The sequence below is a fragment of the Tympanuchus pallidicinctus genome, unplaced genomic scaffold (assembly GCF_026119805.1).
Source record: "Tympanuchus pallidicinctus isolate F22 unplaced genomic scaffold, pur_lepc_1.0 scaffold2, whole genome shotgun sequence".
NCBI lineage: Eukaryota > Metazoa > Chordata > Aves > Galliformes > Phasianidae > Tympanuchus > Tympanuchus pallidicinctus.
The window spans coordinates 43,280,402-43,297,898 of record NW_026294721.1 but is presented as its reverse complement, the minus strand read 5'-3'; the positions used below and the strand labels follow the sequence as shown (position 1 = coordinate 43,297,898).

The 17,497-nt window shown below is 46.1% G+C and overlaps 1 protein-coding gene across 8 annotated transcripts in view; it reads left to right on the top strand.

The window, feature by feature from the left end:
• The first annotated feature begins 869 nt into the window (after nucleotides 1–869).
• The window catches only part of WDFY3 (WD repeat and FYVE domain containing 3), a 139,691-nt gene continuing 123,063 nt past the window's right edge, over nucleotides 870–17,497 (top strand). For 6 of the 8 annotated variants that reach the window (XM_052682977.1, XM_052682973.1, XM_052682976.1 and 3 more), the window contains exon 1: nucleotides 871–1,004. The gene's annotated coding sequence lies outside the window, so the exon portion shown is untranslated. Of the gene's footprint in view, nucleotides 1,005–9,578; nucleotides 9,795–17,497 lie in introns of those variants that run through there. The other 2 variants (XM_052682978.1, XM_052682970.1) reach the window with 2 other exon arrangements.

Genomic DNA, 17,497 nt, shown 5'->3' with positions numbered 1-17,497 from the left:
CACGACCACAGACCACGTCCCTTAGTGCCACATGTCCACAGTTTGTGAACACCTCCACCATCGGTGGCTGCACCACCTCCCTGGGCAGCCGTGCCGACGCCTCACCACTGTATCAAAGAGACGTTTCCCAGCGCTCGACCTGAACCTCCCCTGCCGCAACTCGATGCCATTCGCTGACGCGCCGTGCCTTTCGTGCACCACAGCAGGGACGCTCGGTGGGCTTCCGCTCAGCGCCCAAAGGCAGCGGGAAAGCCTCAGGCCCCGCGAGGATCCCTTCCGGCCGTCCCGTGCTGGCAGCGCTCCGTTCTCCTCAGCACGGCGCGTTGAGCGGCGGTGGGTGCGTGCCGGGGGATCTTTGTCCGAGGAAAAGGAGGCGCAGAATCTTCCGCGGGACTCCGAGGGAAAGCCAAACTACTAAAACCCAACATAACCGTAAATAATTTTTATTAATTGTTTTTAATAAACCACCACCGACGGACGAGAGGCGAGCGCGCAGTGCCCGCGCTCCCTGAGGGCCCGCTCTCTCCTCCCGCCATTCCCCACCCGCTCTCCTCAGGTGGCCGCGCCGGGCCGGGCCGCGGGAGCCAGCCGGGAGGAGGAGGAGCGGAGGGAGGAGGCAGCCGGGCGGGGAGGGGGCACTGTGCGCCGCGGAGGAGGAGGACTAAGATGGCCACCAGCCGCCGAGGGGAGCGGCCCCGCTCCCCCCGCCCCGCCTCGCGCGGCCCCCCCGGTGCTGCCCGGCCTTGATGGGGCCGGAACGACCCCGCGGCCAGGACGCTGCAGCGGTGGCGGCGCCTCCCGCCGGAGCCCTCCCGGGCCTCAGCGGGGGAGCCGCCCTCCCGGCCCGGCCCGCACCGCCCCGCCGCGGCCACCCTCTCGCCTGACCGCCGCGCCCGCGGAGCGAAGAGAAGCGGAGAGCGGAGAGGGGCCGCCCGCCGCCCTCTCCACGGCCCCGGCGGGCCGGGCCGGCCGCAGCGGCCCCGCGAGAGCTCGCCGCCTACCCGGTGAGTGCCCACCGCCCTCGGCCGGGCCCCGCCGCTTTGTCGCCCCGCCGCGGGCCCTGCTGTGCCGGAGGGGTGCCGTGCGGGCTTGGAGCGGGGGCGGCCCGGCAGGTGCCTTTGGCGGTCCGTTACGGCCGTCACGTTCTCTATTTTGTATGGGTTTTCCTTCTCGCCGCGCGGGCCCCGCCGGAGCCCGGCCTGGCGGAGCCCTGAGGGAGCCCGGCGGCCTTTGTTGTTCCCGGGGAGGCGAGGGCCGGGCCGGGCGGCCTTCCTGCAGGCACCTGACGTGGGGGGCGGCCGGGTTCCGTCGTCGTCTCCCTCACGGGGTAGTTTATTTATTTCGTCCGTGGTCTCCGACCCAGCCGCGGTGCTCACCTTGAGGGATGAGGGCCGTGGCTCCCAGCTGGGGCTGGAGATGCCGGTGTGGAGAGAGAGGGAGGCAGGCGGCGGTGCAGAAGGGTAAATGTGCCTATTTTCTGCTGGGGTTACATGAATGGCCTACCTGTTTTTTCGTGTGTTTTACAAGAGTAACTCCCAGAAGGATTCCTCTGAGGACCAGCGAGCCCTGGGCTTATTTTTCTGGCTGGGTTTTGGTTAGTTGGCACCGTAGGTCTGTGTATACAAAAGCATTATATTTCACCATGGAATATGGTAGGTTTCCTGTTAGGAAAGGTAGATGTTGCACGTTGTGTTAGTAGCACAATTAGCTGGTGCATTAGCTCAGCCTGAGCCATGTGGCTGCTCTCTGCCCATGTGTGCCTTGGGTACAGGTGAGTGACACCTCCCTCGGGACCATTCCACACAGAGGTGGCCTCAGAGGGCTTCTGTCGTGTTGGGTTTCAGCATCACAGACTCCCCCAAACCTGGGCTGCAGGGAGCTGTCCTGATGGCATCATGACATGTTTTAGTGCATCTGTGGCACATTTTGGTGCCATGGCAAATGTAACTCAAGCAGCAGCACAGTGGGGTTGGCCGTGTGCACAGTGTTTATGAGCTGGCATTTGTGCGGTATTTTTTGTGTCCTACAGCATGCCAATACACTTGTAGTGTTCACAAGCATGGAGTGCATTATTGCTTTGTGAGTTGGTCAACCACTATGAGATAAGCGCCCTTTTCCCAATATCGTTAGGCTATAGACAGGCATGTTTATAAAGCAAAATACTTTGTAGAGTTCCCAGCTTTGATACTGGAAATGTGAAGCCCTGTTAATATTGCATCTGCACAGTGACCCTGGTAATGAAGTGTTGTCAGTCCAGCTTCAGATACAAGTTTGGGTCACAAATGGTATTTCTGTGCCGTTTGCTATGGATCTGTGTAGTTCAGCTGGAGCCAGCTCTGCAATACTGAATGCTGGGGACAGCAAAATATTTTGAGTAGAAGAATGCCTGAAATATCTGTGGTGTTAGAACAGGCTCTTAGTGAATGGTGTTCTTCAGTTTGGTATGTATTTGCTGGGAAATGGACCTGTTTGTTTTTCCGATTTGCCCAACAGCTTGGAGTACGAGTGTTGTATGGCTGGAGTTATACTGCATTTCTCAGCGAGCTGGTCATCTATTCAATTCAGAGTGAAGCAAGTTAGGCACAGTGCTGCTGTGATATTTAATAACTTCAATGCCCATTTAGAAATGCATTGCAGCATTTCCATCTCAAGGTTTATGTGAGTTAGTCCTTCTAGTACATTGTTTCCTCATTTGCAGTTCTGTGCCCTGAGATCAGCTACCTCATAGTAGCGGAGGGCAAACTTGCCTTCAGAACAGTAATTGGAAGATGCTAAGTAAAAAGAAAACTGTTTCTTGTTATTTTCAATCTGGAAATAACAACTGTAGTTCAGAAACCTGTGTTGTTTCATCTTGTTACCTGGATCAGCTAAGAAGGTACCTCAGCAGTCTCCCTACATAGCTCTGGGTCTCTGGAGCATGACTGTCAGCAGTAGCGTATGTATGTGGCACCAAGTCTTTGGGATGTGCAGACATTTCTTGCTGTTAGAAGATTTCAGCAACGTATTTCACACCTGCAAGCCTTGCTTCATCTATTTCATAGTTTTATTCCAGTGCTCAGTTGGATTTCTTAAAGTGTGGAAGACTTCTGGGCTGAGTACTGTGTGGAGATAATGGAGAGTATGGATGGATGTTGGTTTCCTGTTGGAAATACTCAAGGCTGTCATGAGATTGTGCTCAAACTCTGCAGTTTTTAAACAGTGTTTTGCCTCCCAAATGCTGCTGTTGGATGCTTTGTACTGTTGGGTTGTGGGGATTCACCTCAGTTTCTGAAAGTCTGCTCAGCAGAACTATGCAAAGGAAAGCACATGGTTGGTCCCTCATTGTTAAAGTGCTGCAGGGTAAATCTGCAGATGTCGACTGGCCATTCTGTTCGTGTTTGTAAGGGATTTGAAATTCCTATTGCAAAATACTGGAAATATTGGCTCAGCAGTGGCTGCTGACTTGCAGGACTTCCTGCTGTAAGGAAGTCTTATATCATCTGTCCGAAATAAATAGATTTTGGGGGAGGAGGAGCTGGACTACGGTACATTTCAATGTGAGAAACCACATATCTTGCTTCTAATTTACCCCCCAGTGCATCATAATTGTGGAAGTCTCTTTTTGAAAAATCTTACTATGATAAAACCTGCATTTTGAAGTGGTAAATTGAATCTGTCATTGGGCCATAATACATGTATGCGTATGGGGAAATAAAACAGTTGATTTTTGCATGGTTTTGTTTTGGAGCTTTTAGTTCACCGTGGTTTTCTTTTGTTGCTGTTGGTAGGTGCGTTGCTAACTGCAATTGAAATGTCCAGCTCACGACAAATACTTGTGTTGGTACTTTCTTTGAATTGCTGGCAATGCCAATTTATTTTCAGAAAACGCTTGGTTTGTTTTGTAGGCATCCTGAAGGAACTGCAACAGGGTGTCTCTTTAACTCAGTATTTTGTTTTCAAGTTTTCATCTTGGGATAAGCAGGCTCACTCATGTACCTGCTGTTGCCTTCTGCTGGAGGCTTCATCTCCTGATGCCAGGCCTCTCTCACTTGCCCTGGCTGGGTGGTAGGATGTAGTTAGGAGGCTCCTATGCACGCTGGGGTTGGCCAGTTGTCCCTCAGGCAGTGCTGCTGCTTTCTCTGCTCCTGTCTCTCTCTCACATTTTCTCATTTCTCTTCTGCGCAGGAATGCCTGATTGATCTGGCTCCTAAAATGATGCTGGAGTTTTGGGACTCCTGAATAATGGCAGGGGACTCTTTTGTCTTGTACGTAGATAATATGTTTTTTCACCTTTCTCATTGAGCAAAATTGAGGCTGTGGTAGTAGGACTGACCGTGTTGAAACTGGGAGAAATATTGTTTGCCATTTAGATGGGATTAGATTGTTCCAGTGAGAACCACCACCCCATAGGCTCTATTTCATTTAAGGGAAAATGGTGTTGGTTGCTTTGTTCTTTCTGTTTTTCTGTCGGTGTCCTGTACGGGATTCAGCCTATCTGCAGCATGTAGCTGCTAGTGCTCTTGTATCGCAGAATGGTAACAGATTTGCAGCATTGGCTGTAGCATGTCTAACAAGTATCTTCTGAAATGTCCAAAGCAACTGAGCGCTGTTGTGCTAGGGAAGAGTGAGCTACATGAAGTGGACATGGTCATACTGAGTGGTATGATAGCACATGGCTTTACATTTTTGGGTGGCCATTAAGGGATATAAGAGAGAGATGATGTGGATGCATCTCAATAATAACAATGAGATGTGTATTAAGAGAATGTTTAATCTTAGACTTCTGCAAACACTGTTATTATTTACATGTGATGCATTGTATTACAATGCATTTATTACAAGGAAGGAGCATTGAGCAGGTTGGCCAACTCACTGTGTAGGCTATAATAAATTTGAGAAAAAGTCAAAGAAGTGGATTTTCCAGATTTTCTTACTTCATCTCTTTCTTATGTACTCCAGAGGAATTGCATATTACTCTAAAGTATGTAAGGGTTAAACTCAGACTTCTTCAGGGTAGGTAGGTATATGGCAGTTACACACCTATCTTAGCAAAGTCAGATGCTTTATAGCTTGGTTTTGCCCCCTGTATCTCCCCGACACATTATTCTAATGTCTTGGTAGCTGGTGAAAGAAGTTGTTCCTTTTCTTGAACCATCCGTTTCCTTCCTAATGGCCATGCATGTGTGTCTGAGGCTCTGTGGTGAGCTATTTCAGAGTACGGGGTGAATTTCTGTGCTTACCTCAAAGGAGCAAATTAGCAAATACATAAGCATAGAACTTTGAGCACTGCCAGTAACCAGGAGCTCCATAAAGTCTAGCAGTGAAATACAGCCCTGTGTTTTCCTTTGGTGTTCTCTGGGGTCTCCTGCTTTTGAAGCAGTGTGACTGCAGTCAGAAGGTGGATGGGAGCTCTTGAGCAAAGTGTACTCCTGGTTTTGGCTTCCAGTGCTGGATTTTATAGGGGTATCGTGGTGCATTACAGAGCACGGCTTGGTTCTTAGTCCTGAGTAGCTCGACCCGTGTTGTCTTACCATTACTTCAGTATCACTCTGCCAGATGGAGTGTGCTTTTTGTTCTTATGTTTCCACATGTGTTTGTTATTTTTAAATGAAGATATATTAAAGATCTCATAGTAATTGGAAGCATTGTGATTTGATATTTGTGAAGTAGCAGCTGATGGTGTGTTTCTTCAATGAGCACACTGAGCTTGAGTACTGTTTTGAGAATTAGATGTCACTTGCTGCCCCCAGCTCTGACTGAGAACCAAAACATAAACTGAACTACATTAGCAAGGGAGGGAGTGCATGCACCGTGGGCTTTCTGAAGTTTGATTTTGGCTGTGTGGTACTGTGAGCATATCCCTTACTTGTATAATTGTATAATTTGATATTGTGGGAATAGAGAGAGAAACTCAGGGCTGAGAAAATTCCTGGGGTGCCCAGAAAGCATGTGGTATTTAAAAAGGAAAAAATGCATATCAGGGGACTGCTTGTGCTTTTCAGTGAAAAAGATGACAAAATATCACCTTTGCTTGCAAATAGAACTCTTAAATGAGAGGTTTCTAGTGCTCGGATGATGGAAAATCCCAGAAGGAAGAGGGGTACAGGGTTACCTGAGGGAGGGTTAAGGCAGTCAAGAAGATGAATCAGATGGAAGTGTGCTTGTTGTGATCAGCGGCGGTCCCTGCCTGAGGTGCATCAGGCTGCGTGCTGTTGTGAGGCTGCAGTGGTTTGCAGTAGGTGTGTTGCTGGTGGGCGCTCCGTTGGCCTTTGGCTCCATGTCACAGAGGCCTCTGTGGCAATGGGAATGTATGCTGTGCCTGGACCCTGCGTGCAGAGAGCTGGGGAGGACGGGTGTTGTGTGGAATTACTGCGTGGTGCTCAGAAATTATCTGCCTCCCCCCACCATGTCTGTTTTAATGGCAGAAGCTTTTGAAGCTTTGTGAGTGGCAGAGGACGAGCTTTAGTGGTCTGATCCGGGAACAGGAAAGAATGCTTTCGTTGCAGGCGGACAATAATATAACAGCTGTCTGCTGCTCTCATGCCAAGCCTCACCTCCATACCATTCAGAATGCCATTTGTGGTCCTCGGCCTCCTCTCTGCAATTGCTCTCTTGCCCAGATCGACTACCTACTAATGGCATTTTATGGAGGTCCTTGTATCTTCACACACTTGAGAGCCGGCGCTGAGATGGAGGCCTGGCTTTCTATTTGCATGAGTGCTCGCAGAACAGAATGTACCGCATGGAAGGATGACAAACAAAAAGCAAATGGAAGTGTGTTTCTTAATGTAAAGCTCGGATGTTCTTGGGCTTGCCAGCCTAAGAGTTCTATTGTCAGCATGCTGACCCTCAGTTGTGGTGGGTTGAAAGCTATTGCATAAATATATTTTACAGGTGTGGAGTAAATTCATTTCCATTTTGGCTTCTGAGCCTTGAGCATGCAGTTTGTGTTTGGTAAAACATGCAGACTGCGTTTTCAACACAAGCTGAGAGTTGAAACAGATTTGAAATATTCACGTGGCAAAATGCTAGGAGTTGGGTGTCACAACTATAAGGAGATTGAGAAGGATATGAGGGATCAGAGCTGGCAATAGCCTTGTTATTGCCGATTTCCTCTCTGACAAAGTAAATTCATTGTATGTGTGAGTTTCATTAGGTTTACAGAAGAACGAAAGCATCTCTGAACAGCCAGAAGTAAGCAGTAAACAGGATATGAAATAGCATAGGAATAGGGTAGGTACTGCACCACCATCGGGACACTGATGCTTGAGTCTGGGGCCTTGCAGCAGTGAGGTACAAAAGAAATGTAGCAATGAAATCTCCATGGATACAATTGAAAAGGATACCCATTTCCTTGTTAATTAGGTTTGTTCTGGGCATTTAGCATAAGTAGTTAGGATAGTGAGGAAAGTTGAATTCAGATTTTGAGTGGGTCCTGAGGTGATGAGGGAGTTCCTCCTTGAGCTTCTCAGTACGCTGGAGTTGGAAGGTGCAGCAGCACATCCAGCTGACCATAGCAGTTTTTGGAGACAGAAGTACTTCACTTTGATTCTTGTTGGGAACATGATCATAGATCCAGCAGTGTTGGAAAAATGAGGGGAAAGAATGGATTCCTTGCTGCCTCTGGAAATTCTTTGCAGTTTCTCTGGTGGTAGTTGGCATAGCCCAGTGACCAGTTATATATGTAAAGCTATCATTGTATATATAATGCTATGATCTGGTTTTATTTCAGTAAAACACATACATATGTGCTTCAGATGCACACGCAGATCTGAACAATTTATGTTTATTTTAATAAAGGGAAGCAGAGGAAGTGTTTATTTACAAATCGTGTCCTCGGAAGAATGTTTTCCACCAAACTATGTGTGTCTTTAAATACGTATATATATTTTTAGATGAGATGTGGAATGCATTCCTTCCATATAGTTGCTGTTGCTCTGAAGCACAGAATGTAGCAAGGTGAGGCCTGAGCTTTCTTTGGCACAGGCAGAATACATTTGGAAGACAGACTTCCCTCATCCTTCCTGCTCATGCTCTTTGACATCATTGTTTAGAAAAGAGGAGGAGCGGGGCTGTTCTCACAGCCTGTTTATAGAGGGCTGTCTGCAAAAGCTTTAACTGGAAAGATACGAGGAGCACAACATGCGGGACGAGGCTTATCTCAATTGCTTCAAAGAATGAGGTGATAATATTGTTAGAAGCCGTTGCTCTTGAGCAGAGTTCAGGCCTGTGCTGTAGTGTTATGCTGAGGGTTGTGGTGGAGAAGGAGAGACCCTGATGAGCTGTGCTCATTTTGCCTTTGGTAGTGGTCCTTCTCTGAACTCTGCTTTGGAGTGGGAAGGTGGGGAAGTTCCTACGCCTCACGCACTTCAGAGTCATTGTCTGCTGGAATACATTTTGGTTTTGGTTCACTTCCCAGTAGCTCCACGGTAATGATAATGAAGACAGTGAGCTGCTTTGTTATGTGATGGATGTTGGAAATAGTGGATATTGTAACGCAGCTGTGTGTCACAGTGGGGCCTGTACCTGATCCAAAGCTCTCCTTTGTGTGTTGGGAATGAGTGGCTCTGGGCTGCCTCTGTGCCTTCCCAGCAGGGACTAATAGAAGCTCTCTGAAAGTCGGCACATTTGAAGGGCTCCTGCCTTTGTCCAGGGGACAGTCGGTTGCTTTTGTGAACTTAAGCAAATTAGCTATAAGCAGTGTATGTCCTTTGACCCTTTGACTTTGCTTGTGGTATATGTTCAAAGGGATGAGCCCGTAGTTAATCAGTAAGGGGTGAAGGGGAAAGGAGCTCTGTTGGAAATACTCCAACTCAACTGGAAGTTGGGTATTAACTTGAAAAATGAAACGAAGAATGTTTGCTTTGCAAGGCATTCAGTAGAGTCCTGATTTTAAAAAGCCTCTGAATAATCCATGTTTGTAGAAGAACTGTATTGCTCAGGATTTATGGGTGGTTTTGATACTTGAGAAGGGAAAATAAAAAGCACGGTATGTGCACAGTGATGTTTTCATGTTAATGTATGGAAATACTTCAGCAGCTTCTGTAGACAAATAGCTTGTGCACATAAATGGAAAGTAGAGGCTAGATAAAAACCTTAATTCTTTCTGTTATTTTCTCAATACTGCAAGTATTGCTACCATTTACATACTCTGGACAAAAGGGATTTGTCTGCAGATACCTTGAAGAATCTTGTAAGAGCATTTTGCCAAGACTTCTTGTCCTTTTTCTTTCTCTCTTGTGTTAGTGACTATTTACATGGCTATGGCCAGTTTGCCAGTTAACAAGTAAAATCCAGCAATAAAAAGTAAAACTAGCAAAATAAATCTCTTTCCTACTCTCCCCCCTACCCCCAGTTTCTTTGGTAATGACAGTGAAGTATTTTTGTAGGAGCTGAGCAGAAAAGCAGTCTGGCAAACATGTTGTAGGACTTTATTCTTTTGAAGTCCGTCAGTTGACTACAGCACCGAGCGCTGGGTTAAAAAATAAGCCTGCTGTTCCCCTCCAACTCTCATCAGCTGCTGTTAGAGTAAAGCTTACACGCACTGAACTGTGTCCAGAGAGAAGAATGGCATTTGCTTGCTTTAGTGTTCAGAAATACTCGTCTCCAGGCTTTGTGCATGGAGGAGATAATACGGCATTGGCTACCAGCGCTCTGACGGCGGCCACCAGCAAGAGGTTTGAAGGGTGGAGGAAGAAGAGCTTTCATGGCTGGTGCATGCAATTGCTTGTCCATAGGGAAGGCTGCTGCCTAAGCAACCCGTCTCCCCAGCCCGCGAGGATTTATAGTCGTGTTTTTAAAGCTGTTGATCGGAGGTATGGCAGCGTTTGTTGCACCTGCTGGAAGAATAATGCTTTTCCTTAATTACAGCAAACTCTGCAAGGGTGGTACTGAGTTTTGTTATGCGTTTCTTCTGATTTATCTTTCCTAATTTCCATTTTCACTGTCTCCCTCTGCTATTTATGAACTGACAGTCAGAAGCAAGATGCATCTCTGTGTGATTTTGTGCGCTGCCTTAATGCCGTTTCTTTCTTCTTCAGGGATATCCTGGTTGTCTCCTCTTCGCTTTCTTTTATTTCTATGCTTAAGTATTTTGACATCAGTGAACTTCTCACTCTATTCTGTCCTGCTTTATTATGAGTGTTGCTGTGATGTGATTCCAAGAACATAACTGTATTTTGAACAGGGCTGGGAAGAAGATGGCTACAAATGCACTGTGGGCTGGAGGCTTGTGCTGGAAATGCGATGCCATCTCCAAACATGTTCCTCTTGGTAGTTTACTTTCTGCTATTTGTTGTGCAAGGTCTCAGTCTGTATCTTGAAGTGCTTGGTGTACATCTTGAAGAATAAGTAGCCCAGTGTAAGTTACAGCCTTTTCAATAAAAGGTGTGGAAGAGGGAGAGGGGTAAAACAGAGGACCAAAAGCATCTAAGTTTCACAAATGGATCTGCAAATTCGACATCTTGTCACTCTCTGCAGTGTCCCTTCCTTGCTGAAAACAACTGCCTTGTGAAGGATCTGGCACTTGAATGGATCTTGGATGATTTTAGTAGTTCTTACAGAAATGTAAGTGGCTGTTTTTCCACATAAACATTAAAATATCACTGCCCTGCTCCTGACATTTTTTGGTGGAATGGAAACGTCTTCTTTAGACATGCTGTGTGAGTGCGTCTGTGCTGGGAGAGCCCCTCATGGCTGGTGATCTATCCCATTGGCTCGCTGTCACACTCCTGAGTCTGACTGATAGAGTGAAAGAAGGTTTGCTTCCCTTCCTGGGCATGATGTGATACCACTGCCTGCTCATTCCGGAGCCCTGTGCTGTATGGATAGCTGTTTGCATACAAAGAAGGCAACCCAATTACTTTTGAACTTTCTCTTGACCTTCAGTAATAAACTTGCCTCTCAGTGTTTAAAAAACAAAAACAAAACAAAAAGAAAAAAAAAAAAAAAAAAAAAAAGAAACCGAGACCACTCATTAAAGTGGTTGATAGTCATTATTTGTATTCAAAGTGCCTTCTTCAGCTTTACATCCTACAAGAATGTCAGTGTGGTATGTGGAGTAACTTCTTGTCTGCTTAGGACCTCCCCCTTTGAGTGCTGTTTGCAACCCGACCGCCTTCTTCCCATGTACTTGGCTGTATGGAAATGGATGATGTTAGAAGGTTGCCCTGTTCCTGAAGAGATCCAAAGAGCTTGCTCCGTTAGCAGCCAGATGTGTTATCTGTCTCGTGTGTTCACCCTGGTAGGCTAGTGGAATGCATGAATGGCTGGCTTCTGTTAGTTATTTGTACTGGCTTATTGACCTGGTGTTCTCTTAATGTGATTAAAGGAAAGTTGCTGAGCTGATGATACCAGCGTAATGATGCTGAGCAGGATGCGCTTGCCTGGGTGGGCAGTGGCTGTACCTGCGTTAAGAGAGTGTGTTCATCTCAAGCCAAACAGTTAAATGAAGTGGATGAGATAGTAAGTAGAAATATCTTTTGGAAAGGAGTCTGTAAAATCTGAACTACAGTAGCTTGTCTACGACATCACTGTTCAGACACCTACAGCTTGGTCTTGAGTTGCTTTTTGGTTTCTACTCTGCTGGCTGCATTGTCAGTGAGGAATACTGTGCTGGAGAGAAGCAGTGTGTGCTGAAGTGGCTTTTGGGAGGCTGATTCCCTTCTGAGCCTCTGCAGATCCTGTGCTGGCAGACTTGCAAGCTGAGGAAAGTGGTGTTACAGTTCCATGAAATTCACTTTCTCTCACTGTCTTTCAGTCAGGAAAGAGCAGTAGCTGGCCTGCTTGGGCTTGCACTGAGCTTTTGGGCCCTTCTCTTTCATCAGAGGAAAATGTTTTGGGATTTGGAAAAGGAGTATTTGCTTTCTGCCTTTGATGATGTTTGGTCTTCTGCCATCCAGAGCTGTTATTCCTATTTAAATTTCCTTCATCTCAAAGGTCACTGATGTCCTGCCCCTTGTTTGCAACCCCTCTTTGGCACATCTGGCCACACTGTTGCTCTCTCTCGTAGAGGAGGAGGTGCTGTCTGAACATACGCCCTACTTACAGCAACATGGTTAGAAGTTTTTCAGCTGCTTCCATGTGGTATGTGGGTGTGTCTGGACAGGCAGGGTGAAGGGTTCTGCCAGCTTGCCACTATTAAGGGAATCCCGTCTCTGCTCCACAGTTGGTGTTTCTCTTGCAGTGCCAGCTCCTTACATCTGCCATGGGCTCCTGGGAGCATTTTAAATGAAACAAATGTATTATTTTGCCTTCCTTTTTTTTTGGTTTTGTTTTGGTCTGCTGTTCTGCTCTTGCAAACAGCTTTGCTTGTGATGGAGAAAGCAAGCAAAGGAGAGAGTGTGTTTGTGTGCTTGGATGCAGCTTTCCCAGAATGCTCATTTGTCCTTTATGCTGTTCTTCTGATCATAATCTCAATTATCTGCCCTTCAAAGAAAACTCTTTTAAAAACTTCAGTGGATTTTCAAGAGACTGTGACACAGTCTACTGGTCTTCAGTTTTAAAACACATACTCTGGACTAACACCAAAATGGAAAAAGATTGCTACAGAGAATTCCTTCAGTGCCCTCCTAGAAATGCTGTGAAGCAGGCAAGGAGCTCCGGCACAGGGATGATGGACTGCGGCCCTGCCAAACACTCTTCTTCCCCTCCTACCCTTCACCCTTTATTTTAATGTTTAAATATGGAAATCTTACTCATTATCCCTAGACATCAAAGAGAAAATACAGCAAGCAATTGGATGTTGTTTGTTTGTTTTCTGAATTGCTTCAGCTGATTTGAGCTTATTTAACTCTGGGTTAGCATTGACATTCCAAACCACGTATATATTTGTTTTCTAAGACTGAGCTCTTTTGCTGTTACTTTTCTTTCTGGGTATTCAAGGGCAGGTGAATTGTCATCAGTGCAGCAGTGGCAGAACTGGAGAATCTGGAGCCATTCCCTTTGGCCCACAGGACTGGCAGTTGCTAAGTTTAAGGAAGTTCCATTTTGTACAGGATACAGAAGACTTGGTTTTATTTCTGTGTGTTACTTCCCTAAATCATCTAGATATGGGGATGAGATGAGAATGAAAGTTTTACGCTTGCTTATTTTGCTGTGCAGAGAAGCAGTAGCTGAAACTTGACGCGTTTAGGTAACAGCATGCTCATATTTGTGTTCTTGTTAGATCAACACAGCAAGTTGGGATTTCCTACAGCGTGCCGCTGACAAAAGCCATCAGTGGTTTAAGGGGGAAAGCCAACAATTTTTCTTATTGCTATTACTGATCTGTGCTACTGCTTTTTGTTTGTTTGCTTGTTTGAGAGGGTGGTATTCCGAAAGTTTTAGGATTATAATTTTAGGATTATAGAGCAGAAATAGTCAGGATCAAGTGTGTGCGTTTGAGCTTCTAGTGAATTAAGAGAATTGATTTTTAGGAGCTTTGTGTCCACAGATGTGTAGTCTGACTCCTCCTTCTTGTCTGCTGGATGGATCTCCACTTATCTTTCTGGATGCCAAGCTTGCCATCTCTTTCTGCATCATTTATAATTACTTTGCTCACAATTTATCTGCTTTTTCAGTTTCTTCTTCTGGCCTGCTCCTTTCTTTCCATCTCCCTTTGCAGAAAGAGGTATTTTTAATTTAGCTGGGAAGATTTATTGGGATGCAGACTCTTCTGACATGGAGCACTTGGCTGACTGTAATTGGAAGAGATATTTAGGGTACCCAGACAGCCTTGAAAAGAAGTAATTGCCTTCCAAGCATCCTTGATTCCCGTTACCTTAGACTCTGGTTTCATGATCATACTTCTAGAGAGCTGTTTAATTGGAAAATATCTGCTACAGAGCAACCCTTGACACCTAAATAGCGAGTCTTTAAAGCTGGTGATCTTTCAGATGTACACACTTATCAGCACATTGCATCTTCTTATGTAAACCACTTTCCTGTGGGTTAGGAAGTGGGTAACATAGCAGCATCAGAAGCTTAGCGCTGAGATTTCTGACTTGCTTGTTCTTTGATGTTCAGGTATCTGTCCTGTAACTAAATACACACACAGTGCCAGCTTTGGAATGATGGAGTCCTGGAGCAGGGCTGCTCCTGGCTTCCTGGGGATAGTGTCCTGCTGTGATAGGTGTGGGCTGGAGTTGCTTTTGTCTTTGAATGAATGAAGCGGGAGTCCTTGAAAGTGAGAAACGTTATCACTGTTTACCAAAGAGCTGTGAAGGGGTCTTTACCCAAGAGTCTGAGTTGCTGCGGAAGCATTAGGGAAGGTAAGTGGCTTATTTCATTCTGAGCTGAGACATTAGGTATAAAGCTGTGCTGCCTTGTAGCATGTTCACAATAAGGAATTTTGAGGGTTGGATTGTTGCTCTCTGCAGCAACCCATTATACCAAAGAAAGCAAAGTTTTAAATGAACTGCAGATGGTTGTGGTGGTTGCTGATGAATTGCTGCTGACGTGGTCGCTGCCTCTGAAGTTGTAGCTAGCCAAGACACAGCTGTAGTGACCGCAATAGACTGCAGTGGCAGAGAGGTGGTATGTTTTTGCTGTGATGTCCATTGCATGCCGGTAGGAGATGTTCTGGGATCAGATTTTAAAGAAATGGAATTATTTTGGTAGTCATGCTTGACTTCAACTTGCAAGCTGTTGGGTTTCAGAAGGAGCTGCTGAGCCACCTCCTGGAAGGGGCAGTGACCATCTTTTCCACTTCACGTTTTGGGTTGCTGCGGAAAGTCAGGCATGAGGTGTGAGAGCATCGCAGAGAACTCCTGTGGCTGGGAAGGAGCCCCTTCTGCTGTGAGCAGTGCGTGGGCTGGCAGGAGAGGGAAGGGAGCCCTTCCCTGAGCACTGAGCTGAAGCAAAATGAGGGCAGTTGAGCCAAACATACTGTCATAGTACAGCACAGTGACTCACCTCAAGTGAACAATTTTAAGTTGACACGTGTTTGGATCTGCAGGAGAGGAAGATTTACAAGCATGACTTGTAGGAGGCAGCTGTATATTTAAAGAGACTGTAGCTTAGCTTCCATTTGCACTTGCTGAAATGATGAGGTGGATGTTGTGGGGAGGTGGAGATGATGTGGCTGGAATTGGGGTGTTCTCAGCGTGGTCTCAATGCAGTGAGTATTTCAGCAGTCCTTTCTTCTTTAATGTCAGCTGTGCTTTGTTCATGTCTCCTCTTGTAAGGTGAACTCAAGTAACATCTGTGTCATTTCCCTGAGGCCTTTGGAATTCAAGAGTTGAGTGGAGAAGAGCAGGCCTTCATGTAGTTTCCCATCTCTGAATATCTTGTGTGTGCAAAGGCATTGGGGCTAGAAACTTCTCTGTTTCCCTTTGCTAGAGATGGGTCTGTTTTCATCTGTTTATTTATTCAGAAGCCGACAGTCCAAAATGGCTTGTGGGCAACGTGTTAAGCGTCTCGTTTTCTTCTCCAGTTCATCTGTGCTGCCACTGGAACAGATCATGGTATTCCCACCCCAAGGGGAACCACAGATTCCTGCCACTGCTGCTGGTAGTCGTCCTTACTGAGCAAAGGCTGCTTCTCGGGGTTGTAGCAACGAGCAGGCAAGCAAGTGGTTGTGCTGTACTTGTGCTTGCAGAGAATTCTGCAATATTCAGAGCACTAACAGGACTTAAAATAGCCAGGATGACCATCTTGGCATCACTGCTGTGGGTTTTCATTTTTTCTGAAGTGCCTTGGGGTCTCTGGATGGCTTTCAATGTCTGTCAGCAATGACATCTATTTTCATATCCAAAGAAATTCAAGAATATTGCTGCATCATGTGTTTGCTGACTCTGCAATGCAGCAGCATTGGGCCGTGAGCCCAAATCACAGTGGGAAGATGTAAACCTCTTGACCCAGAGGTTAGAAGAACCAAAGGGATGAGACTGAGAGCAGAGGAGAGACAATAGGAGAAATGCAGATTTTTGCAAGAGGAGGTAAAACTTCCATTCTTGTGGTCCAAGAACTGAATGAGAGGACTGTAATTAGGCTAGAATTATCTGTATTGATTCAGAGCTGGCGAGATGCAAGTCAACTGCTCTTCAATCAGCATGCAGTGTGTTCTTGGTCTGTCGCACTTGAGTCAAACCTCCCTTTCCTGCTCTGTGCCATAGCACAGCACACAGGTCCATGCGATGCACAGCTCAGGGAAAAGCTTCTCTGCCCATCTTAAGCAGTGTGAAGTTCTTTCTGTGGTTCTTTCATCTCCGTTTCTGTTAGAAATAAGTTCTGTCTTCTGCAGTAGGTATCTGCAGAATAGCCAGCTACAGGCATTAGTACTTGAGGTTTCTTGGTCTCCAATGTTCCAGAAGCCTCAGAATTCATGAAGTTCTGTGGCAACAGCAGAGCTCTTGATTCCTGCAGCTTGGCCTTACGTGCAGCTTCCTGCAGCATGGATGTGTCGTGCTAGAGCAGGGCTGGAAAGACCAGGTGGTAAATTCTTGTGGCTTGGCAGTGGTAATAGGACATGTTTTTAGGGAAAACAAGATGTTTTTAGTGAGGAGTAAGGTAGGAATTAATGTTTTGTGTTCAAGTAAGCTAAAAAGTAGCATTGGAAACTAGAGGCTCTTGTCCGTAGTAGCATTTAACATGTGGCAGTTCACTTACTTGCACTGTGGGCTGAAAGGATGTTTTTTGTTGCTGATTTGTTTCCCTGATGAGGATAGGGGCGGACATTGTATAAGCTCTCAGGCAGCAGTGATTATGCAACCGACGCTGTTGTTGTGGAGCCCAAGTCCTTCCCAGTCCCTGGGCACCAGCTGCTGCTGTGCTGCTTGGTGTTTTTTAAATCATCTTCTCCCCCTTGCACCCAACCCCTCCAGCCTGTTTCTCTTGCAAACTTATTTTCTTTCTCATGCTGTTCTTTCCTACTCTCCCCAGTGTCTGTCAGTCAGCGTCCCATTTGTTGTTTTTTTCCTTCAGTTCAGTGTGCTGTAAAATAAAGCTGCCCTTGTATATCATTGGAAATGCAAAATGGATAGAGAAAGGTTAGTTTTTCATGAGAATTGCTTTGTACTTTTTAGATGTCATTAGAAAGAAAACAAAAACGAAGCCAGGCATTAGCTTAGATCCGAGTGAAATTTTGCTGCAAACGGCCTTTGCCTAAGCTGAGGTCAAAAGTTATGATTTCCTGTTGTCATGATATTAGAATAAAGTAAATATCTGGTGTTTTTTCATCCTTCAGAAGATGGGCCTGGGATACATTTCTTTCTAGTCCTCTTCCCACCCTTCCCCTCCATGTGCACATACACTTTGGATCCCCAAATAACATACAATTCTCCCATCTATAAAACGAGTCTGTTGTAAATCTTTTCCAGCCGAGTGATCGCACTGCAATAATAAAGGCAATAGAATAATCACGTACAATAATACAATGAGTGCTTTGTAAAACTACTGTAAGTCTTGCCCTATTTGTGCTTCATTTTCAGGTGGCAGTTTGATGTCGCGCTGTCACTGAGGTGGTGTGTAGTTTCAGTGACTCCAGGTGGGTCATTCTGATCTGTTCAGGCTTTCAGATATGTGTGTGGCACAGGACGGT